Here is a 19,375-nt window from a genome sequence, read left to right on the forward strand (position 1 = left end):
TACTCACCAAGACTTGAGGATGAATTCAATTTCAGCAATACTGCTATCCTTTGTTTGCTGACTTATCATCTCTCTATTCAGACCCCCAGCAAAGTTGGGGTGCAGTTACTGCAGACAGTCTTGTAGTAAGAGAAAAGACAGAACTTGTAAAAGCTGATTGCAGGAGGCAAGTTTAGTGGCTGCTTATGTGTCCCAGTAAGACTTACCCGATACACTTAAAGTTCCTAGCAGTCCCAAGACTCGCTCTCCACATTCCTAAGCACCCTGAGGAATATTAGGGTCCTACCTAACACTTTCTTACTAGGCAACTTCAACTACCCCTCCATTAACTGGGTAAACTACTCTTGTACCAATACACTTGCCCAATGTTTCCTGGAGTTCATTAATTCCAATGTCCTGGACCAGCTCGTTCTTACCCCAAACTAGAGGTAGCAACATCCTTGACCCGGTCATTTATAACATGGGCGACCATTGCTCTACATCAGTAGTCAGCTCCTCCCTGGTTAGATCCGACCACAAACTAATCACCTTGGAAATCCACATCCCTCCCGCCCCCCCACCCCCAGCAAAGGTAACCACCATTAAAAACTTCTCCAAAGCTAACTTTGGGATCCTAAAAAGAGAGGTGGCTAACTTTACAGCACCCATGCAAATGGAGAATAGTTGCATGACTGCAGAATCATACACCAATGCACTGTACAAACACGTACACAAATGCAAGGATATTGCCATACCCAATAGAACCAAGACACTCTTCTCCAAAAAAAGGAAGCCAATCTGGTGGTCCCCTGCCATAAACAAACTCTACAACAGAAGGAGGAAACTGATGCGGAATAAGGTGAAGTCCCAAGACTGGAAAAACTCCATTATCTGCCTCAACAAAAAGTTGAGATCCCTCATCAAATCCTCTAAAGCTAGGTATGAAAACAGAATTGCAGGAGATAGTAAAGAGAACCACAAGGCCTTCTATAGTTATGTAAATAATCTCCACAGCAATACCCAGATTTGCTCTGAGCTATTGCACAATGGTACCTCCTATACCGAGCCAACAGATATTGCCAGTATACTGGCCGACAGATTCAGTGCCAATTTTACCCCCCTCTCCCCCCCAAAGGACCACTCACAATACCAGTATATTGCCAGGTAGCCACAGATTAAAACAGCACTGTCCAAGGCCAAGAATACAGCTTCTATGGGAAATGACAACATCCATGGTTGTGTTCTACATGAACTACAGAGTGACCTGGCACCTCACCTGTGTGCTCTGTTCAGTCACAGCCTCACCTCAGGCTTTGTCCTTGCCAAATGGCACACTGCTACAGTTATCCCTCTCCACAAAGGAGGAGCAACTACAGACCCTTGGAACTATGGCCCCATAAGCCTGATAAGTCTGATATGCAAAGCTATGGAACACATCATCATGGAACTAATAAACAAAGATATAGAGAATCTCCAAACTCTGGATCCCACACAGTTTGGTTTTGTGAAGGGTAGATCATGCCTGCTCAACTTGGTCAACTTCTCTGGGTCAGTCACCAGAGCTGTGGATGAAGGCAAGGTGGTTTATACAGCCCACCTAGATCTGGCCAAGGCTTTTGATACCATTCCCGACTCAGGAATCATAGAAAAACTCACTAAGCTTGGCATCAACCCCTGTATCACTATGTGGGTTGCAAACTGGCTCACAGATAGAACCCACAGTGTGAAAGTAGCTGACTCCAAGTCAGACTGCCGATTAGTCATGAGTGAAGTCCCACAGGGTTTGGTCCTGGGTCCCCTCCTGTTTGGTATCTACCTCTCTAAAGTCCAGGCCGAGACAAAGGGACTCTGGCTGACAAAGTTCACAGACGATTGCAAGTTGGGAGCTATTATTAACTTCCCAAGTGATGTTGACATCCCACAGAATGGCCTCACTGTGACCAACGACTGGTGTCAGAACCATGGCCTTAAGCTCAATGCCAAAAAAGTGTCGTCATCCTCTTTGAGAAAAACCCTGTTCCCATGAATTGCCACATTGATGGTAGTCCACTGAATACAGTAGACATTATAAGAGATCTGGAAACACAGGTTGACAGCAACCTCTCTTTTGATCACCACATTGCCACTGTGGCCAGAAAATCCTTCTATGTGGCACATAGGGTTTTGCATCCAGAAAGAAATAAGCCATTGTCTCCCTCTACCCTTCCCTCATTAGGCCAATCATTGAGTACAATGCCCCATTTGGCATGTACCTCACTAGACACCTGCAACAACTGGAGAGGCTGCAAAAGTAACTCACAAAGAGGATCCTAGGCCTTAAACACTTGTCCTATATGGACAGACTCAAAAAACTCCAACTATTCTCTGTCTCATATCGCCTACTAAGAGGCGATCTCTGCTTGACTTACAAAGCCATGTCTGACCCAGCTCTGTTAGAAATGCTACATCTAAAGAAATCACAATCCCTCCACACCACACCCTCCAGAGACCTCAACCTCATTACCACAATTAACAGAACATGCTGGAGGGACAGGTTCATAACCCAGAGACTGCCCATGCTATGGAACAGACTTCCTATACATGTCAAGCAGAGCACCTCGTTGACCCTCTTCAAGAGAAATCTTAATGAGTAGATGGGAAACAGAAAATCCACCCCAGGGATAACATCAGTGGCTCTACTCGACAGAGGCACTGGGAACTAAGGTCGGGTGGCACTATGCCAGGGTAATCCTATGGCTAGGCTTGTAAAGGCCCCAGGGCCATTAGCCTAGTACACACCTATTAACCTATGAACCTATAAGAACATTTTGTCTCATATATATCTCATACCTTAATTACACTGTAGTCTGACTTCACTAGGACATCACTGTTCTCATTGCATTTTTCTTTCTTACTTTCTTTCTTTCTTTCTTTCTTTCTTTCTTTCTTTCTTTCGCTAACAAGGTGTAAACCTACAAGACATAACTCCTTCTTTTCAGGGCTGATCTGGAATTCCTGTCTGTTTAAATGGCTTGCTCACAGTAGTTAGAGGTGTAACTGGAAACCAGTGCCTGTGGTTCTGCTTATCTGGAGAGTAGATTGTATGCATTAAGCAGAAGGAGGGAATCAGTGCGTAACTTATTTGCTGGCCTGATGAAGTACAAATATATTTCAGGAAGGCATTGGTTTTCCTCCCTTTACACTAAAGCTAGTGCTAACAGCACATGCTTTACAAGGAAATATTGACTATAGTGATGGGAGGTAGAGTCTTTGGAAAGAAAGAGGTCCATAACATAGACAGAGATAGACAGTACATGAACAGAATCAGTATATAGCCTTTTCCTTTACAAAAGGGGGTTAAGAGCAGCAATGGGTGAATTAGTTTGCCCATATTAACCAAAGTATAGAAGGAAGGGTTCTACTTTATTATATCAAAATGACATATTGTCACATCACATTTTATCAATACCACTTCAGTAAAACTCACAATATCAAAAGCTTATTTACTTGGCTCCAATTTCATCGAATGTAATCTCCAAATGCAGGAAATCAGCTAGTAGGTATTTAGTCATTAAAATTCAACATAGGTTACTTACACAAAGGTATATTCAGTCATCAGGAAAGACACCAAACTTAAAAATACAGGAAATTCCCATAAACCATTATAGTGTTAAAGAGGTTTGATGCCAAAAAGTGTAACAAGTTTCACATTTTAAGCACAATTGCTGTGGCAGTGATAAATGAAAGACAATCGAAATCACTTGTATAGTGTAAGATATCCAAACATTGGTTATTTGCATTAATTATTGCTGCCTAAAATTTTGAATGGAGATCGCAGTACAGTGGGAATTGGGAAATTTACCTTTACCCCACTGTAGTGAAATCTTGGATTTGGTATATTGAATGTATGGGGGGGTGCAGGGGGGGCTGTGAGTTGAGGAGTTGCTCTGACTACAGCGTTGTGCTACATTTGGAAGGTAAGTTCAATGAAATGGGAGTTGATTAAATAAGATTTTGATATTGTGATGTTTTGTTGAAGTGGTGTCGATGAAATGAGTTTGATGATATAGAATTTTGATATAATGGCATAGACCCAAAGGAAGAAGGGCTTAACTGGATTCCTAGTAATTCTATGAGTGGAATAACTGAACTGGAAAAGAAAGAAAAAAAGGTTGACAACTAGCAACATGGCCTTTAATAATAATTGAAAAGAATGACACCACATCCTCATACTATCCCAGCTCTGTCCTAGTCTAGTATCATTAGCTCATCCTGCCTAATACAGAGAGAACATTTGAGTAGGCATACCCACTTAGGCCCTGAACTTGTCTGATTGAAGACTGCTGGAACAGGGCTCAGTCTGAGTATTTTTACTGGTTAATTGGGTAATTTGTTTAAATCAGTTTGCTCGTTTTCTATTGTTATAAAAAAAAAGAAAAAAAAAACATGTTTGCACTTTATCTGCTTTTACTGTATTTGTGTTTCTTCCTACTTTATTACCTTATTTTGCTTTTGCCTCTTCTTAAAAGCACTCAATTGTGTTTATTCTGCTGCATTTATTACTGCTTGGCAGTAGCCTGATTAAATTGTAACAGTTATTCTAAGTCTTTTGGTTAAAGCACTTCGGCTTTAGACCAGTTGTTTTACATTAAGAAGGTTTGTGGTCTGCATTGTTGTGGCAGGACAGGTAGCTTACATCCTTCTAAGTTGGGAATTGCTGATTGAAGGCTCAGTGTCTTTTATTCTAAAAGTGCATTAGTTCTGGTTTAAGCACTTGGGCTTCAGGCCAGTTATTTTACATTAAGAAGGTTTGTGGTCTGCACTCTTGTGGGAGGAGAGGCTAGATTCTGTCCTTCTGAGCTGGGAATTTCTGGTTAAAGGTTTATTGTGCCTACTTATATGAGCTGTTTCTTTCTGAAACGTGTGTGCCTTGTTTGCTGTAGCCCAGAAGTTAGTAGTTTATTGGCCATTTTGCGCTAATTTCTTTCATTTCCCTGTTATAAAAAATGCATTTGCCCATTTTTTTTGTGCTTGTATTCAGCTCAGAAAGTGCCTGCCAGGTATCCTGCAGAGTTCTACAGCAGCAGAGAGACAAAAGAGAGACTTTGGAGTGATTAAGTATAATTTTTCTGCATTTCCATGCTGTCTTTAATTCTGCCTAAAACGCCAAATTTTTAGCATTTCTGTGATTTAAAAAGCTTGTTTCTGCTACATATTGTACTTATTTGCTGCCTGCACTTGAACTAAGTTGTTTTTGTGTTTAAATAATCTGTTTAACTGTTGTAAGCTACACACTAAAGTGTGATAGCAATTTCTGTGCATTGAAAGTGTTTTTGATTGTATCTGCTTTATTTTCTGAAAAAAAAACAAAAAAAAAACATATGTACTTGTTTTCCGCCTTTCTGGACTAGTATAGTCCAGTTTTCAGGTTATTCCTGAATTCAGGGCTGTGTTACAAGTTTCTGTGTTGCCCATATCTTACTTGGATAGAAGGAAGTTTCTCTGTTCACCTGTGAGGGAGGGGAGCTTTGAGCAGCCTATCTGTCCCTGGAGGAGTAGTTTCAGCCCAGAAGTTAGTAGTTTATTGGCCATTTTGGGCTAATTTCTATCTCTTTCATTTCCCTGCTATAAAAAACGCATTTGTGCAGTTTTGCGCGCCGGGCACCGCCGGTTAGCTATGGTTAAACTATTCCTGGCTCCACAAAGTCTATTCTTCAATTTTTCTCTTGGAACTAGACAAATTTTCAACTTAAGCACTCAAACCATTCATTTCACAGCCCAGCACTTGCTCAAAACTCATAGCAAGCACTAATTAACCCTAGTACTAGACCCCCCCATACCGTCTAGAAGGACAAGGGTCTCTATTCATCCCTACCAGCCAATCAGTAAAACAGCTCACTTTACTTATTCAGGCATGTCCAAAGGGCAGTTTCAGGTGTACTCTCCAGTCCAACTGGTGAATCTGGGCATTTTGAGGCAATGTTACAACTGCCTCATGTACACAGTCAGCCCTCTCCTCCTACCACCAAACACTAATATATGCGAGAGATGCAATTATACAGCCAAACTTGAGGCAAAGCTCTCTCAACCCAAGACTGGAACTGACAGCCAAGAGGAGAAGGGAAATACTTGCAACACACCACCAGTCTCACATAGACCTATTAAACCAACATCGGCAAACAAAACACATAAATACACAAAAACATACTCGAAGGCTCTAAATAAAAATCTGCAAAAGCAGCAGAGACCTCCAAAGCAGACATCCAAGCAACTTCCACACCCCATCACAAACCATGAAACACATACTTCACATAATCAGTGTGCCACGCAATCACAGCCCTTAAGGCAAAATAACAAACCCAACACACTAGTAATAGGTGACTCTATAGTCAGTCACACTGATGTCTCACTAACTAGGCTGGACAAGGAGAAGGTTACAGTTAGCTGCCTGTCAGGCGGCAGGATTCGGCACATAAGACAAGCACTCAGGTCACTCCAAAACAAGTACAAATATGACTCTGTCATTGTCCATGTTGGTGTGTATGACCTGAGATGTACCTCCCTGGACTACATGAAAAGAGACATGGAAGAGCTCTCTGATCACGTAGCCCAGGCCGGTATGACCCTGACCCTGAGTAGCATCCTGCCCTCACCAAAAATGTTGCCACAGTATAAAGAAAAAATGATCAATTTCAACAATTGGCTAGGTTTTTGGTGCCATTCAAAGGGGATCCAGTATCTGTCTGCCTGGGATGACATGCTCGACAAGCCACGTTGCTTCGCAAGAGATGGCTTGCACCTGTCATCCTTAGGCTTTTGAATACTGGCCAAGGCTTTTGCCGCCCCCATAGTGCCGTTTTTAGGCAAGGCTCAAAAGACAACCCCCCCCCCCCACCATAGATAGCACAAGTAACCAAAAACTGAGGGTAATGCTACTCAATGCCAGAAGTCTAAACCTCAAAATTCATGCACTCGAGGCACTTCTCAGTATGGAGAACATTGATATCTGTGCAGTAACAGAAACCTGGTTTAAGGCTCCAGAGAGCACCCCAGCACTACCACACTATAACTCATACCATACTTTTCGACCACAGAACCTGGACCGAAACACAAAAGGCAGGGATGTATCCATATTCATCAAGGATACCCACACCTCCAGGTTAGTGATGCAGCACGATGTCTCAGAGATCATCCATATGCAACTAACAATGGGCAAAACTGCAATTCAAATTGTAGCTTGCTACTGATCACCCAACATGACCCAGGACCCCCATTCCGCGTTTTTGGAGACACTGGAAAATATGAAAGTCCTACCAAACACCCTAATATTGTGTGATTTCTATTACCCAAACATTAACTGGGAGAACTAGTCAACTACTAACTCCCTTGCCCAACGCTTCCTAGAATTTATTAACTCGAATGCCCTGGATCAACTGGTGAACACCCCCAGCAGAGGTGACAACATATTGGACCTGGTCATCACCAACATGGGCGACCGGTGTTCCACACCGGAGGTCAACCCCTTGCTGGTTAGATCAGACCATAGACTAATCACTCTGGATATCCACATTCCACCCCCACTCCCAGACAAGTAAACCACCATGAAAAACTTTTCAAAAGCAAACTTCACGTTACTCAAGACCGAGGTGGAAAGGTTCACAGCCCCCATGCCAATGGACAATGCTGTCCAAGCTGCTGAATCCCTTACAAAGGCACTCTATGAGCACCTGCAAGAATGCATGGATTGTGCTATCTCAAGCAAAACCAAGACTAACTCCTCCAAGAAAAGGAAACCAGTCTGGTGGACCCCTGCCATAAACAAGCTATACAATAGAAGAAGGAAACTAGTGCAGAAAAGAGTAAAATCCCAAGAAGGAAAGACATCCAGGTCTATATTAGAACATCGAGGTTTAAAACCTTCGAATGTTCTAATATCGAACCCTACGTAGCGAAAGCTTAAAATATCGAAGCAACAGAAACCCAAAATCTTTCCTAGGGAAAGATTTTGGTTGTCCGTTTCTGTTGCTTTGGTATTTTCAGAGCTGTGGTGGAAAGTTACGGGTCGGGTTCAGGTAAGTGAGCAATTGTGTGGATGTGAGGGTTAGGGCGGGTTAGGTGAGTTAGGGTTAGGGCGTGGGTTAGGTATGTGTGCGATTGTGTGGACATGAAGGTTAGGGTGGGTTAGGTGGGTTAGGGTTAGGGTTAGGGAGCAGGTGAGGTAAGTGTGCGATAGTGATGGACCTTAGGGTTAGGGTTAAGGTAAGTGGATACTTAGTGGTGTGTGTATAGTTTAGTGTAGGGTTAGTTTTAAGATTTTAGGTGTATGTGTGTGGATTACTGTTTGTTTGGTGTGCTTGTGTTGTGTGTATGTGTTTTGGAACAGAGACTGTTTTCCCTATCCTAGGCTTATAGATGCCCTCGGGCAGATAGCCTAGTACTTACATATGAACCTATGAACCTATATCCCTAAATATACTTAGATATCCAACAGCCTTGAGGTGGAAATCTTCTTACCCCCTCAGTTCCACAATTTCAAAGGTAACACTGGCAGTTCTTTAATTAAAACAGGAGTCAATTAAATCTAATTGAATAATCCTGTTACAGTCATATGAGCTATGATCAAACCTATAGGTTAGACAATAGGCTAGACAGTTGAGTAGATGTGTGTGTTTTTTCTTTCATAACCCAAAAATGTCCTATTTTATAACCATGTATATTTCACTATGTCAGTAGGGGCAACAGTATAATTAGTAGTGATAAAAAGTGAAAATGTTACATAAAATGTGAGTAGAAAATATATGCTGAATGGCTGACAACTAGCACAGTATATCAATAAATTATTCAAGTCTGTCATCCCGTGGTTATAACAGCAAAGCACAAGACAGCAAATTGGATTTGAGAGACACCCAATTTTCAGGGACAGTTTAGACGTAGATGCTTAAATGGTTATTGCATCTTTTGGGAGGTTATGTACCTCAGGGAATTACAATATTGACAATATATCCCTTAGAGTTGATCCAGTTGGTTGGGATTTGGGAACTTATGTGGGCAGTAGCATAACTTTTGACCAATGTGTGTCCATCATTGTATGAAAGTCCTTCTGTACTGTACAACCTATAAACAAAGGGATTGTGTCTAGATCTAGGTATGTCATTGTTCCCCTTTACTCAGCCCTCATTAGACTAATCATTGAACTGGAAAAGCTCAAAAAGACTCTGCCATAGATTGCTGTGAGGTAAAGGTTAGCTTGTTTTTACTTTCTTGCATTTTGCATTGCTTCATTGCATTCTTTTTGTTTGTATATTTTGCTTTATTTTTTTTACACTGTGTTTTATTTGTATTATGCTTTTAATTACTTATTTAAACTAGGAATGAGATCACAGCCACGTCTCTTGTGAGTCACAATGAAATTAAATTTTCCCCCAGCCTCCCACCCTGGTGCTGTTGTCTTTTTAAACTCAACTGTTTTTCTAGTTGCCTGCCCCTTCTGTTAATTTGACCATATATTTCTGTCCCTCTCCTCTTTCATTGGCTATTGTGACTAAGCACAAAATTATCATTTTGTGAAGTCACTCCCCTTCAGCTATTTAAATTTATTGGCTATTCCACTGTATTCCATAGAACCGGAGTACAAAGTGCCCACCCCCTTGCAATCTATCTTGCTCTTTCAAAATTAGAGGCACTCTGCTTATACTGTTAAAGCTTAAGTTACCCACTCTTTAATATCTAACTGCTTAGTGCACACTGCAGCTCTTAGGATATTAACTCATTATTTCAATCTTACCTTTAAAATTTGCAACATCTAGTCCATGACCACCAATTATCAGACAGTCCACATTCTGCCTCTCAGTAGTCATCTTGTGATTAGTATTTATTTTTTGCTCCTAGTGAGAAAAGGAGTATAGGGACATTATTTCCTGGAGACTGCAGATCACCAGAAAACCTGATAACTGCTTCATAGGTGCGATCTTGGAATTTGTGCTTGAATTTTGCTTCTGGTGAGAGACAGAGCAAAGTGAATTGATTTCTGCCTGCTTCTGATTAGACAGTGAGCGTTTATGTTGGACATTCCTGATTGGTCTGGTTGCTACTCAAGGCATCTACCAGGAAAAGGTTAAAACAAGCCTACAGACCCTTGCATCATCTGGGACAAGACTGTTGATCACCAAAGGGCCTGTGGCCTCCTTCTCATCGTGGGATTGGTGCTGCTGTTTTGCTTCTGGTGAAAGAAGAAGTAAAGGGGCATTGTATCCCAGCAGCATGGAACTGTGGTGAGACCAACATTAGTAGTGGCCAGGCAGTAACCTATCAAGTGAATCCCTGTTTTTCATCATTCTTGACAAATCTAATTATTTCTCTTCAGGAAGTATTGCTTGATTAGCTGCTGTCTAAACTAACTTTAGAATATCTCCAATAACTATTTCATCCATAATCATCAGAGTCAACTTATTAGTTTTCCCTGGAGTGATTGGCAGTGCCCTGTATAGACAGAGACACTTTGAGTTGACATTTTTCCTGTATAAGCTCAGCTGAAATTTCACCAACACCTCGTTGCACACACACAGGTGTCAGAAGATGCTGAAGGTGGGGAGGTGTAAAGAGGGGCATGTAGTGACCTGAAAAGGGCATTTTTTTACTTTTCTCTTCTATTGTTAACTGTGATAAAAGATGTACACATATGATATGTGTTGAACAGCTGCATATACGGCCAACTATTGTTGCATTAAAAATAATTCAACATAAATTTCATAGTAAAATTATTAATGAAATTACTGTCTCTCATCACCCTATTCAAGTATGAATGGCGCATGTACTTTCACCTCAATGCCTGGCCTTTGAGTATACCATTCAAAAAGACTGCCTCTGTGCCAAAATCCTGAATGACTAAATGAAAAGAGGACATAAGTTTTAACAGACAACATTAAACTCTGGCATCTGAGTGTTATTTGGGCAGTGCAACACGTAAACTACATAGTGGTGGGCAACAATTGTAATTACTATATGGCATGGACTCTGTGGTTTCAGTCCATTTCTGGCCCTAGTCCAGACAGCCTAATGTGCACTTTGTATTGTGAAAGTGGATATTATGAAGACAGGTTGGCAATTTCAAAATTCAGAATAAAAATTATACAATGAGCTGTCAGCACTATAGTTAGAAATAGACTTAAAACAGAGTCCATGCTTCTGTTTCCTCTGGTATGTCTTAGAGTGTTGGGGATAATAAATGTTGGTTTCTGAGCTTGATTAAAAGAACACAAGCACATAGGCACATCCACAGACTTTGTTACTAAAATCTGTATTGTGAGTTTTCAGTCCAGCTGTAGAAAATAATATTAAAATAAAATGTAAATTTGCATGTAATCATTTTGGGTTGTAGAAAAGTACAGTTATGGAGGTAAATTTACTATAATAGTAGATGTTCAAATGATCCATGCTGCACTAGCCGTGCTGTATGTTTTATATCGTACAAAGCTTCAAGGTACCTTCCACTCACCCAAACCATTAGCTTGAGGTGAGCTGGCTAAAAAGACAGGTTTGGGTGCCAAGAGCTTCAGAGCGTTCATGCCAAGTGAGAGCCGGAGGCTGAGCCCTGAAGAGACATTGCTAGGAATAACAACCTACTGGAATAAAAAACAAACCAAAACAGAAGGTGGTGGAGGGAGTGGATGGAGAAATTGGCTACTATGGCAAGGATCATTCAAACATCTACTGCCATGGTAAATTTATTTAGACAACTGTACTATGTTTTTCATATTGTTCATTGCTGTGATAGCCTAAGATGTATGGGTAGATTACCATAGCTTAGAACAATTGGGAGGTAGAAGAAGGGTCCAGGAAGCCCTGGAGAATGGTCCTTGCAAAACTTGACCTAGACCTGGAGAAGGAATCTAGCTTGTTGTGCTTTGTAAAAGTATGTACAGAGGACCAAGTTCTAGAATACTTCTATAATTCAACCCTTCCCAAAAAGCCATAGATGAAACCAAGGCATGATAGAATATGGCTTGACCCTGCCTGGAGTAGTTCTGTCACAATGGGAATAACAAAAGGTAACATCCCAATATTTGGAAATAGTCTGCTTTGTCACAGGTTGCCCCTTCTCCTTACCTTAACGAGAAGTGAACAGCTCAGCAGAAGTTCTGAAAAATGTTGTCACGTCAAGATAGCTCTTGAACTGTCTGTGGACATCCAAGGTATGAAGTATCCTTTCTCCCTCATGTTGGGGCTCAGGGAATAACACAGGGGTATGGATAGTTTGGCTTTAAGTAATTTGAAGGATTAGTTTTCAAAGAAACCCTGTCCTGCGGATAATTAAATAAGGTTGACCTACCATAAGAGCTTACAACTCAGATATTCTTCTTGCAAAGGTCAGAGCAAGGAGTAAAACTCTTTTCCATCTTAGGAGTCTCAAGTCAGCCAAACGATCTGGTTCAAATGAAGCAAGTATTAGCTTCTCTAACACAAAATTAATGTCCTAAGGAGGAGCCACTGGTTTTCTTGGATGTCTCTTATGTAAAACCCCCTTTAAAAATACGTTGACGTGGGAATGCCTTGAAAGGGGGGATCCATGGGCAGGCATGCTGAAATGGCAAATAAATGAATCTTGATAGAGGAGTAAGACAGGCAAATGGAAAAGCAACGCACACAAATATTGTAAAACAAGTGAAACACTACTCTGAATAGGTTTAGGTTATGGTTTTGGCACCAATTAGGAAACATTTTAGAACATAAACATCATAGGGCGGCACAGTGGTGCAGTGGTTAATGCTGTTGCCACACAGCAAGAGGTTCTCTGGTTCGATTCTCGGCTGGGGTGCCTTCTGTGTGGAGTTTGCATGTTCTCCCTGCATTCACGTGGGTTTCCTCTGGGTACTCCGGTTTCCTCCCACATTCTAAAGGCATGCTGCTGGAGCATTTCTCCCCAGGCCTCCACTGAAAACAGGATCTGTGGAACCTATTCGGACTTTCCCGGTCAACAAATGTTAAATAAATAAAAATTTTCCATTTGCTAATATATGATTTTCTAGTAGAGGGCTTTCTTGCCCCTATTGGTACTTCCTGCACATCCTCAATAAACAAGTGCCTAAAAGGTACTAAGACCCTAATATCTAGGCAGTCAAAGTTGTTTGGGGTTAGGATGTATAAAATGTCCCTGTTCTCTTTTTTTAAACAAGAAACATAGTTATTAAATTATCACTTATGACATAGGCAATCATACATTTATATAAATGACAAACCACACTGACATATTTTCAGTTGCAAACATTATACATCACTTATCTATCCAGTCATTGTCAGTCAAACATTACAAAGTTCATTCAATTCTTGCCTTCCCTTAAACCTCATTCCTCCTTCAAAACATTATTGTGCATGTATTGCTTCTACCATTCCTGTTTTTTTTCATGTAATTTGTTCCTACCCTTTTCTAAAGCTCCCACTTCCAGTTGTTTTATCTGTTAATATACTCACTACTTCTTAGTACAGTTGGTTTAGACTTCGATTTCCATTTTATAGTAAATCATGAAAGGGTTCTCATCCAGGAAAAAAGAGGTCATTGTTCCCCTCTACTCATCACTCATTAGAACCATTATAGAGTACAAAGCCCCTTTTGGAATGTACCTCACAAGACATCTGCAGCAGCTGGAAAGGCCACAGAAGTACCTCACAAAGGATTACTGGACTCAAACAAATGCCCTACACTGACCGCCTCAAAAAACTCCAGCTTTACTCCGTAGCATATCACCTACTCAGAGGTGATCTCTGCCTAACATATAAAGCTATGTCAAACCCAGAGCTGTTGGGCATGCTACACCTAAAGAAATCCCAATCCATCTGAGTTACACACTCTAGGGACCTAAACCTTGTCACCACAATAAACAGGACATGCTGGAGGGATATATTCCTAACCCAGAGACTTCCCAAACAGGCTACCCATCTATGTCAAGCAAAGTTCTTCATTAGCACTCTTCAAGAAAAATCTTGATGAGTGGATGGGAAATGGGAAATACACCCCAGGGATCACTTCTGTGTCTCTGCTCATCAGTGGCACAGGAAAATAACTTTCTTGGGTGGCATAAGCCAGGGAACCTTGTTGGCTAGTCTTGCATAGGCCCTTGGGCCGATAGCCTAGTACCTACCTATGAACCTATGAACCTATGCTTTTTTTGCAGCCACCAGAATTACATTCAGCAAGGCCTTAATATATCTAGACAATTCCGATTCTGTATCACAGATAAAAAATAATAATTTCCTCAGTTACACCAATTTGCATACCCAGCATTTCTGATAGAGTAGTCTGCAGGGAATTTTTTAAATCTGCCATCTCATTACAATCTGAAAAAATATGTTCCCAATTACCTTTTTCATCTCTGTTCTTGCATAACTAGATCAGTTCTATGAGGAAACTTGTAGTAATTGCCCCTGGCCAATTCCAAAAGGAGGGATAAACACTGTTGCCTGGGTCAGAAGGGAGTCACCACAATGATATTGGGGGATTCTCTCTGAATCTTCAGAATTACCTTGAATATCAGAAAGGGAAGAAAAGCATACAGGAATATTCCTGTCCAAGGAAAGGAAAAGACATCTGTCTTCCAGGACTTCTTGCATGAAGTCTTGGAGCAAAATTTTGCCAGCTGATTGTTCATTGGCAAGGCAAAAAGGCCTACTTGTGGAACTCTCCACAGATGGATCAGATCTTGGAAGATCCCAGATCAAGTTTCCATTCATGAAGGTCTGCCTTTGTCCTGCCCAGCTTGTCTGCCACATAATTTATGCTTTGACAGAATGTGAGAAGTAGAGTGAGATTTTGTTGAAAAGCTATATCCCATGATAACATGTCTAGTCTACAAAGGAGATAAGACCTGGTTCTCCCTTTAGAGAGTTGAGTGCCTTGATATGGGCAAACTTCTGCTTTACATTAATGTGCTTGTGTCTGTCTTTGTTGTTCTCCTTTAGACTTATGTGATTGTGCCTGTGTTTGTTGTTCTCCTTTACATTAATGTGCTTGTGTCTGTCTTTGTTGTCCTCCTTTACATTTATGTGATTGTGCCTGTGTTTGTTGTTCTCCTTTACATTAATGTGCTTGTGTCTGTCTTTGTTGTTCTCCTTTAGATTTATGTGCTTGTGCCTGTGTTTTTCGTTCTCCTTTACATAAATGTGCTTGTGCCTGTGTTTGTTGTTCTCCTTTACATTAATGTGCTTGTGTCTGTCTTTGTTGTTCTCCTTTAGATTTATGTGCTTGTGTCTGTCTTTGTTGTCCTCCTTTACATTTATGTGCTTGTGCCTGTGTTTGTTGTTCTCCTTTAGATTTATGTGCTTGTGTCTGTCTTTGTTCTTCTCCTTTAGAATTATGTGCTTGTGCCTGTGTTTGTTGTTCTCCTTTACATTTATGTGCTTGTGCCTGTGTTTGTTGTTCTCCTTTCGATTTATGTGCTTGTGTCTGTGTTTGTTGTTCTCCTTTAGATATATGTGCTTGTGTTTGTCTGTTGTTCTCCTTTAGATTTATGTGCTTGTGCCTGTGTTTGTTGTTCTTTATGTGCTTGTGTCTGTCTTTGTTGTCCTCCTTTACATTTATGTGACTGTGCCTGTCTTTGTTGTTCTCCTTTAGATTTATGTGATTTTGCCTGTGTTTGTTGTTCTCCTTTACATTAATGTGCTTGTGCCTGTGTTTGTTGTTCTCCTTTAGATTTATGTGCTTGTGTCGGTGTTTTTTGTTCTCCTTTACATTAATGTGCTTGTGTCTGTCTTTGTTGTCCTCCTTTACATTTATGTGCTTGTGTCTGTCTTTGCTGTTCTCCTTTAGATTTATGTGCTTGTGCCTGTCTTTGTTTTTCTCCTTTAGATTTATGTGCTTGTGTCTGTCTTTGTTGTTCTCCTTTAGATTTATGTGCTTGTGCCTGTCTTTTTTGATCTCCTTTAGATTTATGTTCTTGTGTCTGTCTTTGTTGTTCTCCTTTAGATTCATGTGCTTGTGCCTGACTTTTTTGTTCTCCTTTAGATTTATGTGCTTGTGCCTGTGTTTGTTGTTCTCCTTCAGATTTATGTGCTTGTGCCTGTGTTTGTTGTTCCCCTTTACATTAATGTGCTTGTGTCTGTCTTTGTTGTTCTCCTTTAGATTTATGTGCTTGTGTCTGTCTTTGTTGTCCTCCTTTACATTTATGTGCTTGTGTCTGTCTTTGTTGTTCTCCTTTAGATTTATGTGCTTGTGCCTGTCTTTGATTTTCTCCTTTAGATTTATGTGCTTGTGCCTGTCTTTGTTGTTCTCCTTTAGATTTATGTGCTTGTGCCTGTCGTTGCTGTTCTCCTTTAGATTTATGTGCCTGTGTCTGTCTTTGTTGTCCTCCTTTACATTTATGTGCTTGTGTCTGTCTTTGTTGTTCTCCTTTAGATTTATGTGCTTGTGCCTGTCTTTGTTTTTCTCCTTTAGATTTATGTGCTTGTGTCTGTCTTTGTTGTTCTCCTTCAGATTTATGTGCTTGTGCCTGTGTTTTTTGATCTCCTTTAGATTTATGTGCTTGTGTCTGTGTTTGTTGTCCCAAATACCTTGCACTTTTATCCCTCTAACAAAGTGCAAAATAATTGTGGTGGCTGACTGTGATTTCTCTTCTCACACATCCCGGAACTGGAATCTGAAAAGATAATGGTTGTTGGTGCTGGGACCAAAGGGATGTCAGATACCATTGCATCTTTCTCATGTGGAGTCTTGTCATAGGTATCATGAGAATCATAGATGGCATGAGACTCAGAATCCTGAGGTATTTCTTCCCTTGCCCATTAACTCATTACATCCGAGTGATGCCTCCAGGTGCACTTGCAGTTAACTCCTACTGATGCCTCTAGGCGTTAAAAATGCTTGTTCATATTGCATCAATTAACTCCAAAGCCATGCTATGTACAAGGTTTTAAAAGACCTCATCTTAAAGCTTACGCAATGATAAACTCACCTGCATTAATATTTGACCTCTGTCTAGTGCAGGTGAAGAGATATTAACTGTTGTTTTTATAATAATTTATACAGATACAATTTCCACATTTTTCTAAATATCTCGGCAACTAAGTAACACAAGCTCATGTGAAAGCTCTCAGCTAGATAAATAAAATGTTGCTGACAGTATGTGTGTAACTTGAGTGGTTCCTGTGATATTGTAAGTTGTTTACAAAATATTACAAACGTAATAGTTACTGTGTTTACTGTGACTTATAAAATTCAGTTTAAGACCTAGAACCTAAAGAATACTACCCCTATAAAAATAATTTGTGCTGAAGGGTTAGCCATTTATATCTCTTTCATAACCCCTGTGGTTCCAGATATATGAACATTTGTTTGAAATGTGAGGACATAATTTGATTCTGAAAAAAAGGCTTAGGCTCCGCCCATTGGAAGTTACAGTGCAAACTTCCGGAGCTCCATTGGAGTGAATGAGTTAAAGGGGACCCCAACAGTTGCAGAAGACATTGCTATCCCCCAGCCCATAGTAGTTGTATATGTATCACAAGAGAGACCAGGAGAAAAATCCTGGAATAGATTTAAATGTAGATATATTTTTCCTGTGGAAGAAAAGCTCTTTGTACTGAGGTTGTCTTGGAATCCCAGCCTGCATATAAGATCTCTTATCAAAAAGAGAGATTCCTGACACTTTGTAAAACAGTCTGCATAGATAAACAAGACATCTAAATATAGAAAAATGTGGATACCATGTAGTCTGCAATGTGCTATAACTGGAGCTGGATAATTTGTGAACACTCTTGGGGCCGTGGCTAGTCCAAAGGATAAAGCAGAGAAATGATAATGTGATCCAGATACATAAAACCTTAAGAAACATCTGAAGCCTTAATGGACAGGAATGTGTTGCTGAGCATCTTTTTAAATCTAAGTTTACCAAAAAATCTTAAATGGGGATGAAGGGGTAAGAGATTGTGTTGTGAAAGGATCTTGAACTTGGGCAGTATCACAAACTTGTTTAAGAAAAAGGTCCATAACTGATCCCCAGGCATTGTTTTTTTTTAGCATCAGCACATTCTTGAATGAAAACCTCTGCCCACTGGGAAAAATGAACTATTTCTATTACCCCCCCTCCCGATAAAGCATGTGCTATAGGACAGGAGGGGAACAGAAGGGTTTGGTCTGGGAATGTGGAATAATTAAGGACACAAACCAATTAAAAGGAAGGAAAAAGCATGATAAAGTTAAAGCTACTGAAATGTAGCAATAAACCAAAGACAAAAACAGCAGCTGAGCATCACTAAAACTAACACAAAATTTTCGGATCAAACTGAAGAAGGATTGTATATCCAGAATCTTTGTGTTACATTTTAATAAAGAGTTTTAGCATTGCTGAGCTTCTGTTTTTCTTTTTGATGTGGAATAATTCCCTGTAAAGGAGGGATCTCTTCCCACTTAGTCAGTCTCAGAACCCATTGGTCTGAAATAATCTGTTGCCAAAGAGAGAAAACTAGAGAATCTGCCTTTCTGGAAGGAATAAGAAACTGCCAGGGTGAGAGGTGGAACAAGGCCCCTAACATACTCTTTCTGACTTTTTTCACTGTTCTTTGTTCTGTAGGGGTTCCTGCTTTCTTTTAGGGAACTTCCCCCACCATTGTTTTTTAATGTTGACTTACCAACATATTGTTGAGTCTGTTTTGTTTTGTTAGTTGCCACAGTTGGACAAGAGAAGAAAATCCATCCATCCGTCCTCAACCCCTTTCACTCATTTTTACCCATTGGGTCAGGGTGTCACTTCAACAGTGATAATCATCTCAAGCCAAGGTTTACACCACCAGGTGGCTAGCCCTGCCATGGTAGTTCATCCGTACCACTCACTCAAACACACACTTGTACCTATGGCCAATTTACAGTGCCCAATCCATGTACTGCATATCTTTGGAATGTGGGAGGAACTGGAGCACCTGGAGGAAACCCATCCGACTGCAGGGAGAACATGCGGACTCCACACAGAAGACACCCTGGCCAAGAATTAAACCAGTTAACTTCTTGCTGTGAGGTGACAATGCAAACCACTGCACCACTGTACTATCTTTGACTCATGTACAGTCATATATGTAATCACACACTTGCATATGTGCACTAATGCACACTCACACAGTCTCATACACGCACTCATGCATACTCGAATATACACATGCACTCACTACAGTCCCATACATGAACTTGCAAACACTGGCATACATGCACTCATGGACACTTGCAGACAAGCGGACACACACACACACGCACACACACACACACACACACACACACACACACACACACACACACACATGCATATATACACGAACATACATACATTTTCTTTTTCTGATGTCCCTTTTCTCTTTTCTGTGGCAGAGCTTTCTTTCATTTAAAAAAAATTCTCTGCCAGGAGCTGGGGCACAGTTCTTGACTTTATTTAAACTGGGGGAG

Source organism: Protopterus annectens, chromosome 11.part0, assembly GCF_019279795.1.
Source record: "Protopterus annectens isolate FY-2018-M chromosome 11.part0, PAN1.0, whole genome shotgun sequence".
NCBI lineage: Eukaryota > Metazoa > Chordata > Ceratodontiformes > Protopteridae > Protopterus > Protopterus annectens.